The following is a 13,413-nucleotide window of genomic DNA, read 5'->3' as shown; positions in this document are numbered from 1 at the left end:
ATTCATGGTCAATTGACAACATCATTTGTGGGTAAAGAAGCTGTTTTCCCATTATTATTTTTTTTCTTCCATATTTTAGCATTCGCCTCCCGTTAAATTTATTGATGGATATAAACCATTCAAACTCCAAGATATCCTTGAACCTCATACTACGATTCAATAATTTCCTCCTTCCTAATTTAGTTTTCCCACAATTCATTTCTCAAGGGTAATCCAAAAATTTATAAAGGTTCAGCTCACTCAATTCACCCTGTGATCAATTTTTAATATTCCTGCAAATCATACAAAGCAAAAATAAATAAATAAATCCACATTTTTCAAAAGCACTTTTCAGATTTTTCACCAACAACATTATTCAGTCATCTTCTTTGAATTGAGTTGGTTTAAGCTGTGTTTGTTTTCTTAGTCAAAATTCAAAACATTCAGCCAATTCAATTCATCTTGGCAATAATTTTCTCTATTCCCACAATATCTAAAACTAAAAATGAAAAATTTTCACCGTTATTTTTCAGCAATATCATATTTCCTATGTCATAGTTTTTTGTTCTCCCACATGAGGTGTTAGGGTTGTATTAAAATCGAATCTCTTATTGGAGTTGAGTTGGCACAGGTAGAGTCACAAATATATGTTTCTTGAAATACATCACTTCTGGCCGAAGTTCATGGAACAACATGAAGAAGAACGAAGGAGGAGGGTGATAAGGTGGAGGTAGAGGGTCAGGAAGCACATCAACACACCGGGATTCTACTTTTCATTCATGTGTTATGGGATTCTCATTAAAGTCAACAAATGTTAAGATTAATAAATACTGGAGTTGCAAATCCATTCCAATGGACGTTCTAAGAAGATGATCAAGAGGAAATAAACCCACCATTCTGGTTAAGATAAGATATTTTAAACTCCCTCTCTCTCCCTATATATATATATATATATATATATATATATATATATATATATATATATATATATATATATATATATATATATATATATATATATATATAATATATATATATATATATATATATATATATATTTGTCTAGCTATATGCAGCGCAGGCTGTTTGACGGGTCCAGAAAATAAGAGCAACTACCTAAAAACACCTGAAGATGGAGACAATACAACACAAATACAGCCAACCCCTAGGGTCATGACAGTTGTTTTTGTCGTAAAGCGGGAAAAATACCATAAAGAGGGGATGAAAAAACATTGCAGATCACGTCTTAAGCTGAAAAAACGTAAGGGATGTCGTACCTCCGCCGGATGTCCGCTTCACAATTACAGGGACCCAAGTTCAAATCCACTGGGCTCTGGGCTTCCTGTGTGGAGGTCGCATGTTCTCCCTAAGCCTGCGTGGGTTCATTCCGGCCACCCCGGCTTCCTCCCGCACTCCAAAAACATGCATGGCAGGTGTATTGGACATACTAAATTGTCTTTAGGTTGCCTGAATGGTTGTTTGTCTCTGTGTGCCTTGCCATTGGCTGGCAATCAGTTCAGGGTGCCCCCTCGCCTACTGCCTGAAGCCAGCTGGGATAGGCACCAGCAAGTCTGCGACCCTTGTGAGGATAAACAAACTGTAAGTTTCTCAAAATATGGTGCATTTCAGCTCATAAATGCACTCCCTAAACTTGCACGTACACCCACTTGGCAACTGTTGAGCCAAATGCAGTTAGCAAGAACCGGGAAAACTTTATTGACTCAATTGAGACAGTTTGCTTCCGTAACAGAGAGGGAGATATTTTGAGGGGGTGAGAGAGAGCAAAAAAGAGAGAGAGCGAGGGGGAGGGTGGGAGAGTAAGGGAGGGAGGAAGACATGAGGAGAGACGCTGAGCGACAGGCAGATGGAGAAGCATGCGAGTCGAGCAGCAGTGAGACAAAAGCGCGTGGAAGGAAGTGCGGCGCGGCGTGCCATGTGCTCAGGTAGCGCTCACTCTTTACACAACAACAACAACACAACATGCACTTGTTTTCACTGATTTTCTTTCTCTATAATTGCATCCCTTCTTCTGCTACAAAAAAACTTCATAAGGTAGGAAGGCCTCTTGTTGCTTATCAGCATTTGTAAGCGTTTGTATTAAGTCGCATGTCAAACTTTCATTTCTCATTCAAGATAGGTGATACAAATGTGGTTTAATGCCACATGCTGCAGGATTGTTCTTGTTTTTCCGTAGTTGTGGGCACGATCCCCAACATCCTGCATTTTGACACGGGGATGTTTTGTATGTGTGAATTTTAGCTGGTACACAACACATAAATATTGTTTGGGTATATTTAATACGTGTGCGTGGTTGCGTGTTCTTGTCTTCTATATTTGTGTATTACAAACATGATATATCACTTGCATGGTGGAGACATTTTTTACAATGAGGACAATTTGCCAGATCAAAAAAGTTAGGTGTGAGTTTTTTGTACCCTGTGTGTGCGTGCGCGTGTGTCTGGAATTGCAGCAACAGCGATGGTGCTTGGTAGGATATTGGCAAGCCTGTGGAATGTGTGAGACTTCGCCCCAGATCTCTTTGTTCCCTCGCACTCATTCTGCCTTTTCTCTCTTCTTCTGGGTCCAGGGTTGCACAACACACACACACACACCAATCCACGCTTACACACACAACCACACGCACACACAGGCCGAGTGCAAGCAACTTTCGCAGAAAACCAGTCGCAACTTCCCACTGGCGGGAGAGATATGCATGGAATGTGATTATCATGTATTTGTGTTTATTTTATCGCTGACAAAAAAAAAACAACAAAAAAAAAAAGAGGAAACCAGATCTGGCGTATGCCCGGTGTGAAATGTGTGTGTGGTGGGTGGTGAAGGAAGGGGATGCGGTGGGTGGCTCAAGAGCGAGCGCTGTTTGGCAGTGCACGTGAGTGTGTGGGTGGCTGTGTGGGTGAGTGGGTGCAGAGCTCTCGTTGAGCCAGAGCACATATTTGAAATGTGTGTGTAGGTGTTGATTTTGCTCAAGGGCCAAAAGCTTGCATGTGCAAAAATAGTGACAATTCACCTCTAATTTCCTTACCTTGTTTTACCATTATTTTGTTTTTAAGCTGCTTATGCACACACGTACGCACGCAGTTGAGCCGCGCTTGTCAAACCAAAAGTGCATTCCGGAGGTCTCACACGAACACACGCATACACATAATCGGAATGGGATGAATGCAGGGAAACTTCAGCTGAAACGTGAGGACAAAAGGCAAAGGGGGACATTTAAGAGGCTTTAACTCAGAAGCCTGGGAATGAGGGAGGAAACACACATGCACACACGTATGTACGCGCACATACACACGGCTTTGCACACAGGCAAATGTACAGCTGCGGCTCCGAGAGGGGAATTCCCAGTGAAGGAGACAGTGAAAACACCTCAGCCCTCACACGGTCTTTCAGGGATTGGGAGCAAGTTGACAAACATGCATATGAAAATGATCAATTCAATTATCAGTGGAAGAAATGTCACCAAATTGTAAAATCCCGCGACTTTTTTTTTTTTTTTTGGGGGGGGGGGGGGGGGGGTGTTGCGTGTTCAAAGTTTGGGGGTAAAACACATACGCCCTGCTTTTTATTTGTTGTTATCGGGAGCTTGAAAGGCGGTTGTCAACGTCAGAAAAGGTTAATTGACATGTTTGTCACAGGTCGAGTTCAGCCATCTCTGACCACCCGTAACCACCCGCTGCTCGTTGATGTGGATTTATGGTATATTCTTTATCTCAAATTGTGTACAAGCGTGTGATGTATGAACAAAACATAACAGGGTTTAAGTTGTCCTTGAATCTTGTTCACAATGCCAGTTTGAGGATTTTAGTCACATCGCGTCTTGATCACTCAGAGGTTCTTGTTTTTAATGCTCATTAGTAGGATTTTATTTGTTAGTCTAAAAACACTCATGTAATTCTGTACTTTCATTAGGTGTTGTTGTGTCATCTTGTCAATGTATTTATTTTTATAGTCAGCCTCGTCTCTGTGCTTTCTTGCATTTTCCTATCAACTCTATTATTCAAGCTATTATTCAAGCTATACTTTTACTTGGTTTTTATTTAATAATTATATTTCATGCTTTTATTTTGTGTTCTAATAATTTAATGTGACAATATCTAGGCTTGTATTTGGTGGTTTCTTCCAATACCAGTATATGCATTTCTTTTGTCTTATTATCAAACAGTTAAATCTGTCACTTTATTTTCACTTTATTCTCATATTTGTGTTCATCCGAAACGTTGTCTCGCCTCTTATGTTTTTTTTATTTAAATATGTTGATATCATCCTACAGTACATACTGTACTTCCATCTTTTGTTCTCTATCTCGTTTCATACAAGCCAATCCCTTATGTTTTAATGATAATTTTCATAATTGTGTGTGTACTAAGTTAATTCTCATATTCTCCTATCTTTGTCCTATATAATTTATCAATCGTCAATTTGTCAATTATTATCCAGTCACCCAGTGTATGCAATTCCCATTAGTGTTTGACTTAATTCATATGAATGTGGTCATTTCTGTCTTTATTTTTGTCCCTTCACAAATTGTTTTTTTTTTTTTTACTTTGTTTCGTATTATCATATTCAATGTTCTCCTGATTTTGAGTTTTGACTGAGTCTTATTCTCATATTGACCATATCTCTTAATGTGTTCTTTCCTACACAACTGAAATGACATCATCCCTACATTATTTTATTCTGATCCTTCTGAAAATATGAATTGGATTTCTCAATGTGAAAAATAACATGAGAGATAAATGACAAATTTTCCAGGTCGATGAGATTTCAAAGGTTTTTTATGACAATGTCTTCAGGAAATTAGATGCAATCTTCTTTGACTGAGGCGCAACTGTGTCCTTGTGGTTTTCTCTTAAAAATCGTCATAGTAATGAGCTCAAAAGGTCTGCTGAGACCAAAAAAAAAAACCCCTAAAACCTTCCCTGTACTCATAACCAGACAAGAACGTGGGCTACCTCAAAATGTATTCAGGGAATTTCACATCCTGTGTCTATAGCGTCGTAGGGCCTTCTCCGCCGCTCTTTGCACTTATGCCAGCCGTGAAGGAGATGCATGCTGGTGAATCAAAGTGAGAATGACAGGCGCTTGATAGGGAAAAGTCACGACTTTTTGGTGTGGAGGGACGGTGAAGTCCCGTGGCAGGTGTATTTCCCCTTTTGACGCCATCATCGCAGGCCACTATGATTGTTCACTTTCACTTTGAATTACTACACAGATGATGCTGTAACACATATGTCCGCCGTCATCAATTTACAGTTAAATAGGTCCACTCCAGGAATGATCATGTAACCACGAATTGTATTCTAATTTGCCATCTAAAAAAATACACTTCTATTATCAAATTAAATCAATACACTGTACATTGATGTTTTTCAAACTTAAAATATAAATATATAGTAAAGTAATTAGAAAATAAGAATAACAGTAAACACTTGAAGGAAACGTGAACAATTTGTCAAATCTGATGAAAACCTTGTTCTTTAATGGGCATTTTGACTAATAAATATAATGGAAACAATTAAAAATATCCTTTAAAATTGTGCATTTTGTCAGTGTCTGATGAAAACCAACAATATGCACCACTGCTGATTTTAACGTTTACAAAAAATTTGATTCTTTAAGTTCTCATGCATGTGCTTCAAAGGTATGTAGCTGAACAAAAAAGAAAGTATGTTTTACATACCACCATGTTTATAATCACATTTTTAGTTGTGGCCAAAATGTTAGTCAAAAGCATCACATTAAGGCATCCTAATGTGTCAGAAAATGGGAAAAAAATCTACCAAATATAATGATCAAAGAAAACTTTGATTGACGTATAAAGAAAATCCTGTCTCTCCACTTAGTGACTAATTTGAGATTTTAATAAAATGACATTTTCCAGCAAGCGCTGGATAAATTGCGCAACTAAAGAACCAATAAAAGCATGTTTTATAATGCAATGTGTATAAAAACGGGCCCTTATCTGCAAGCTCTGCCGTTCAATGCACGCAGCACTTTCTATTATTACTTTGAGTTAAGACATAATTTTGAGTGGTTGGTTGACAATTCATTCATTTTTAACTATGCAATGCAGGTTAATTACCTAGCGACCTTCAGGATAACATAATTAAGCGTCTGGGTCCAAGCACTGAGTCCAGATAAGGACCAGAGTCCACCTCATGAAGAACCGTAAGGTATGCGGACACTTAAACAATTTAATGAGACCAAGGACTACAAATACTGGACTTTGGACATAAGCTCAGCAAGTTCAGACCTTCCAAGCAGAGATCTTTTTTTTTTCTGCATGTCCTCACCCAGATGTGATAATGTGTGTGTTAATGTGCGAGGAATGAGATTCACCTGCCAAGTCGACAGTGTGATGATAAAAGGAATTCGGCAAATGTCTCATGGAGTTCGGAATGCCCCCCGACAGACCCGGTACTTCAAAAAATTATTTACAATATCAATTCAGAGAAAGGGGCAGATTAAAATAATCATAATGTCACATATAATAACTCCTAAGGCTTAATCAATACCAGCAATAAATATGAAGAAGCATGAATGATGTTGAAAAAATTGATATGGTGAAAAATTGGTCAAGGGAAACGAGGAAGTCCGTTTTTTCTTCGATAAAAAATTGTGATTTGATCGTGTTTTAACTTATTTATTATTGCACATCTGCTCTATTTTCATGCCATCATTATCATTGCCATATTGCCATTTCCTCTCATTGCTGAGCTCTCAGTTTTTTGATAAAAATCAAATACGAGCAGTGTGCAGACACAGAGTGAGACGTGTGTGTGAATATAATTGCTTAATTACTTAGCTGAATGTTGCAAATGTATAATGACTGATAGTTTGACTTTTAATGACTTATTTGTTAAGGTTTCGTATAGGGGAGATGGAGGCAGTTTCACCTTATTGTGCCTATAATACACAAGATCATCCGACCAAAACTGCTTTTGGCATTGTTCATGTTTTGTTTTGTTTTGAAAGCGTGGAATACACATCTGTCAAGATACTGAAGGAGGTGCGTGGCTTCGAGGAAAATGTTTAGGGAAAGGCTATAATATGCAGTATGAAAGGCTATAATATACAGTGCCCCCTGACAGGCTTTGTGGCATTATTTTGGGGTTCGTTTTGAGGGAAATGAATGAGTTACACCTGGTCAAAGATGAGGGAACTTTGGATTTCTTTCTGATGCTTCTCTTTTTTAAACAGGAGACTAAAACTATTTTTTAAGGTTTAATAAATGTGGATTGCGTTGATGTATTCCGTAGCAGCACCCTGACAAGCTTGTGTTTAGTTTGTTTCTTATTTATTTATTTATTTATTTATTTATTTATTTATTTGTTCATTTATTTTGCGTTTCAATTTTGAGCAGGCAGAGTGATGCCGCACCCTGAATTGGCTGTACATCATTAAAACTGTGAAGAAATGCTGTGATATATTGAGTGACCTTCTTGTGCTTTGTTTTGACTTATTTTGTTTTGTTTTGCGGGGGAGGCAGTGCGCCAACTCTGTTGAGATGCTGGAGTGGGCACATTGAAATAAACTGTAGTATATCAAATGACCCTCACAAGCTATATTGTGACTGTCTTTTCTATGTGTGTGTGCAGCTCACAGATCCTGCAATGCTGCATCCGCTGAAGGTGTCTGACTAAAGACCAAAGAGCACAGGTAACACCATCTTTGTCTCAAATGTGTGCATAGCCTTTTGCAGATCAGTCGGCATTTTTATAGGACCAATGAAATTCATATATATATATATATATATATATATATATATATATATATATATATATATATATATATATATATATATATATATATATATATACAGTTCTATATAGAACAATTCAGTGTGGCATTTGCATGTTTTCCCGAGCCTGCCTGGGTTGTCTCTGGGCACTCCTGATTCCTCCCACATTCCAAAAACATGCATGGCAGATGAATTGTCCTCAGGTGTGATTGGGTGCGTGAATGGTTGTTCGTCTCCGTGTGCCCTGCAATTGGCTGGCAATTGGCTACACAGCTGGGATGGGCACCAGCAAGCCTGAGACCCTAATGAGGATACTATTTATATTATTTATATTTATTTTTTTTATATTTACTTATATATATTATTTATATTTATATTAATTATATATATATATATATATATTATATATATATATATATATATATATATATATATATATATATATATATATATATATATATATATATATATATATATATATATATATATATATATATATCGCAACAATCAAACCAAAATAATTCTGTCAATTTTATGTTTTTATATTTATGTTTATTTATGTGAAGGATATATTTTTGCATTTTTAGTGGGCTTTATAGCTGTTTTGACATATATCACTTCCAAATCACAATGGAAGTTGTCTTTTGAAGTTCTTTGTCTGATGTTCCTGATAGTTTACATTGACAAGAGATTACAAATATGAATTTCCCATTATGTTGATTACTTATGTAACTTGGACCGACTTGGTAGCGGACAGATTCGGCGGGTCAGGACCTAGCATGGCGTTGGATGGAGAATGAGTGTTCCTGGAGCTTGCTGGGAGGGGGCGGTCTCGCTAAACGCTCGCCCACGCGCAAATGTGAAATATTCTAATGAGCAATCTGGCCCCTTTCACAGAGCTGCCATCCCACAATGTGTGACACCCAGCCAATCTTAAAGATCTCACCGCCTCAGTGTCAGGATGGGGTGGGAGTGACATGCCCCTCCTCCACCTGTTCTTCAAAATTGACCCTCACTGCTTCCCGTCTTGCTGGTAAGTGTCATAGAATTTACAGAAGCACTCGAAAGAAACACCCTCTAATTCAGTCTTTATTTTTATTATTTCAACATTTCCTGAATTCAAGACTAGTCAGCGACAATATGAAGACCTACTGATGGAATCACTTGATGAAGAAAGCAGTTAGACAAAATATACAATTTTAGATGAATGCTTGAGAATATGTGAATTTTAAAGTCTTTCCAAACATTCGACTCATACTGGAGTGACTGGACGCGCCATTAAGCAGTACCTAGTCAGATGCAAAACAAGAGACACTGGCATAGAGCTATCCAGTCAACACTACGTGTGTTATTGTGCTTGTTGATTGAAGCTATAGTAAATCATCGTTCTGTACTAATTATAATATACTTATAATAATAAGTATAATATAATAATATCATTATAATATACTAATATACTAATTATAATTGGTTGCACTTATTATAATGGCTAGGTTGGTAAGTTGAATGACTGAAAAACGATAGTCAGTTGATACTAAATCATAAAACTCTGCATACACAGAGAGAAAGGCATGTGTTGATAGACTATGAATATTAAAGAGTGGCTGTTGTCATGCATTTTTCATCAATATATAAGAAATATGGATCATATATCGATATCAAATATACATATATTCTGTACACATACACATATATAAAATAATTCTAAAAGTAAATATGACATTTATATATATATATATATATATATATATATATATATATATATATATATATATATATATATATATATATATATATATATATATATATATATACATGTTTGTATATATTTAGTGGGGCTGCAACTCTGAAGGGTTTACAAAAGATGAACTCAGTTACCTCATTTCTATTTAATTTCTGTGGTAGTTGAATTTTAACCAAACTAAAAGGTGTGTCACCAAGACAGACAAATATGACATTTTACGTAATTGTACTTAAAAGTTGCTCAACAACTTGTTAGAAAAACAATAAGTTTGAACACTTTCCGAGCTCAAGTGAACCTCCAAAGGGCCCCGCAAATGCTGCAAGAAAAAGTAGAACTTAGCCGACAGGTGAGAGGTTTTGCCAATTCTTTTCTTTGAGAAGAGTATCAGAGAAAATGCCTGAAAATATCAATCTTGGTACTTGGTAGTTTTGTTCTGAAAAAGAATCATAGAAAAGATTAACCAAAAGCTAGTAAATATTATTATTGATTCCAAGATTTTACTCAAGGAAATATCTGTTGTGAGCACTGTAGGAAACAGTTGATGAAAAATGCAATTAATGATGAGAAATTATGAAAAATATTGTGATTCGTTTGAAAAATGAATTGCTTGAAAATAATAATACATGTGTACATGAACACGCACATTTGTAGCATATAGTATAGAAAGCATTAAATGTCATCTAATGAATATATTCATCATCTTAACGGAAATTGGGCAGCAACCCTCACTTTGATGCACTGCAAGAACAATAACAAATATTTTGTTCAATGAATCCTTTGAATTCAGGATTAATATTGTTATTGTTAGAATTATGGATGTGTCTCTAGCGTGCGCAACTGTAATGTAGTGTAGTGCAGCTAATCATTGAACATTTCTCAGTCTTTCCTCAACATGTGTGTGTGTGTGTGTTTGTGTGTAACAGTAGCATTGCATTTGGTGTAGCGCCCACACACTCCCACTTGTTTCCCCTGCATGATCCCTTCACATGTGTGCACATGACATCATTAAAGAGGTGCTTTAAAAATCAGTGTCGGTACCGCATGTGGGCTGGAAGTGTGTGTTAATGCGTGCGTGGGTGCATGAAAAAACGGGCTCCGGAGTTGTGGGTCCATGCTGGCTGGCTGCGTGAGTGTGTGTGAGCGTATGTGTGCGCCTCGCCCCAGGCTCTCTTCTGGTCCCGGGCCGGGCTTCCTCCCACGCTGGGGTACGGCCGGGGTTGAGCTGAAGTGTAGGAGGAAGAAGAGGAGGAGGCGGGCGGTTGTAGTGATGGTGGTGGTGTTGTTGTTGAGTGGGCCAGCGCTTGTGAGTCAGACAGCCTAAAATGAGAGGACGCTGCTGGATGGCAATTTGGAGCAAGTGCTGTCGCGCTGATGGAGTGGAAAAGCACACTTTAGTCTGTTTGTCTGACCACGAAAGTCCCCCAACATGTCACATCGTCGCTCTTTTTCAACCAGGAAGTAGCCTTTTTGTTCTTGCGTCACGATGGAAGCGTTCCACCTCCAATCAGAAATGTCACAGTTCCTCCGTGTTGCATCATCCTTTGTATGCTACGTTTTATGTTATTTGTATATTTTTGCCAATAGATGTATCTTTTAATGAAAAATTGGGTGTATAGTCTCTGTTTTACTCAATCGCCACGTTTGATCAGAAGATGGACAAATCTTCTTACTTGTTTATTTGTTGTGTTGTCGACCAGTGCATACTTTGCGATTAATTAGTTTGAAAATTTGATAGATTTATGTATATATAAAAATACTGAATAAAGGAAAGCTTGGATTCTTAACAAAGTTAGCCAAGAACGTCCTTGTAATCAGTCGGATTGCGTTTGTTGTAATGCATTATTTAGCGGATCCGATCAGACATTACTCGTTGGGCTGTGTAGGGTGCAGTACTTATTACGGGCCCACCACCTAAAGCCTCATCCGTGTCGTAGTGTACTCAGCTTATTGAATTAACGGGCTTAACTAGAGAGCTTCGCAATTATTTAACAGTAAAATCTTGGCAAAGGCCTGCGCCATAATGGGGTGCTGTTTTTTTGTGAGATGCCAGTTCTTTATCTTCATTTCTGGTCCATTCAAAGACATTTTTTTTTAAACAGATGAGGCCTCTGCTGGAACCGCTCACTCCTTTTCTCACATTTAATTGCTCATCGTCGGAGACAAAACCGCCAGCTAGTCTAATCTGCCGTGAACGACGCGCTCACATGCCACACATGAGCATGTATTTCTATGCTAAGTCGTAAACAATCAGGAGTGACATCAGGGGGACTTACTATGCTGGGTCGACACGCGCTAAGACAATTTCACAGGCGGTTCCTTCCCCCCGCGCGCTATCAGACGTGACTTTCATGTGAGGTGGAAACAAGTATTTCTCTGTTAAAACTGCTTATACAAGGTGACTATGCATGTTGGAAATGGAATTTAACATAGAGGCATGAAACGTGTGATTTGAAACTGGATTTTTGTGAGTTTGAAAAAAAACAGCAAAAAAATGTTTTTCTCTGTGTTTCATCCAAAAGGAAGGACATTATAAACATAGAGGATGGCCTTTTGCAACAAAAGGTTCAATTTGTGATGACCTTCTTGTTTTGACATTCAGCACAAATTATTACAGGTGTTGGAATCACCAGGTTTTCGAGATTTTGAACGTCTTGATTCAAATAGAATAATTAAAATAGGTTTTATAGTCTTTTTGGGACAGCTAAGTGATGGTTGCAGACAAGCAGGCATAATTAGTTAATGAACACTACATCAACAAATTGTTCTATTCACTTACTTATGTGTTAACATCCCAAGGCCCAGTACGCTCGCTGCCTTCTATCACATGAAAGTGGAGTGTGATAAAATTACAATAAAGGCATATTGTAAACTCCACCAAATTGCACCTCCCTGAAACCAAATCTTATTATGTATTAGCATGTTACGAAACGGGTTTCACGGTGGAAAACTGGTTAGCACGTCCGCTTCCCGTTGCAGAGGTCGCGGGCTCAATTCCAGTTTGCCGCGTGAAGTTTGCATTTTCTCCCTGCGCTCGCTTGGATTTTTCTAGGTACCCCTATTTCCGACCTCTTTCCCAAAAACATGCATGGTAAGTATTTTGGACATTTCAAATTGCCCTTGGCTGTGTTTGGGAATGTGAATGGTTGATCATCCCTCTGTGCCATGCGATTGGCTGGCAACCAGTTCAGGGTGTCCCCAGCCTACTGCCCGAATTAAGACAGCTGAGACAGGCTTCAGCACGCTCGCAGCCATAGCGAGAATTGGATGGATGGATCTTATGCAATTGTTGGAACAAACCAAATTTAATCTGCAATTTCATTCATGCAATTTTTTAAGGTCATCATTAAAAATGATCTGATATTGTGTATTTTCAATATTATGAGAAAATTAATTCATTGGCAAACAAAAATATAATAATCAGAAGAGAATGTTTTATCATTTAGATTTATCAAAGTAGGAACTTTTGTTCAGAGAACAGCTCTGGATTTTCTCTGTTTCTCAGTTCACCGTTTTCTCAGTGACATGGATGATGCTTTATAACTTAAAGGGTAGACCTGAAGTAATCGTAGCTAAGCGTTTATGGGTCAAATTTCTTGATTTTTGATGTATTTGAGACTATTTAAACTAGATTGTGTTTCCAAACGTTTGACTAGTTCCGTATAAAAGTCGTCTCATCACTGCGTATTTCTGCGTACTTCAATCTAGCGTTCTCAGAAGTGGAACTTGGGCTTGGGGCCAGCAGCACAACCCAGTGAGCTAAGCGGCGTTTGTGGCAGCTTCCTGGGTTGCGCCGGTCGTCAAGATAATGGAAGGCGGTGCTCCGGGAAAGTCGCAGGGAGTCCACCAGTCTGGGGCGTGGGTGTCGGCGCCAAAATGGGGGAGCGGCCTGGGAGGGAGTGGCAAGGAAGTGGCGGATGACACCGTGGATGTG

The 13,413-nt window shown here is 38.2% G+C and overlaps 1 long non-coding RNA gene across 3 annotated transcripts in view; it reads left to right on the top strand.

Moving 5' to 3' along the window:
• The first annotated feature begins 1,822 nt into the window (after positions 1 to 1,822).
• The window catches only part of LOC148423116 (uncharacterized), a 36,712-nt gene continuing 25,121 nt past the window's right edge, over positions 1,823 to 13,413 (top strand). Inside the window, exons 1-4 of one of the 3 annotated variants that reach the window (XR_015865728.1) lie at positions 1,906 to 1,922; positions 2,036 to 2,063; positions 7,596 to 7,656; positions 8,636 to 8,771. This is a non-coding gene — a long non-coding RNA (uncharacterized LOC148423116). Of the gene's footprint in view, positions 1,923 to 2,035; positions 2,064 to 7,595; positions 7,657 to 8,635; positions 8,772 to 13,413 lie in introns of all 3 variants that reach the window. The other 2 variants (XR_015865727.1, XR_015865726.1) reach the window with 2 other exon arrangements.

This window comes from Hippichthys cyanospilos, chromosome 5 (assembly GCF_059441005.1).
Source record: "Hippichthys cyanospilos isolate Australia breed blue-spotted pipefish chromosome 5, RoL_Hcya_1.0, whole genome shotgun sequence".
Lineage (NCBI taxonomy): Eukaryota > Metazoa > Chordata > Actinopteri > Syngnathiformes > Syngnathidae > Hippichthys > Hippichthys cyanospilos.
This window is presented reverse-complemented; position numbering and strand designations above follow the sequence as displayed.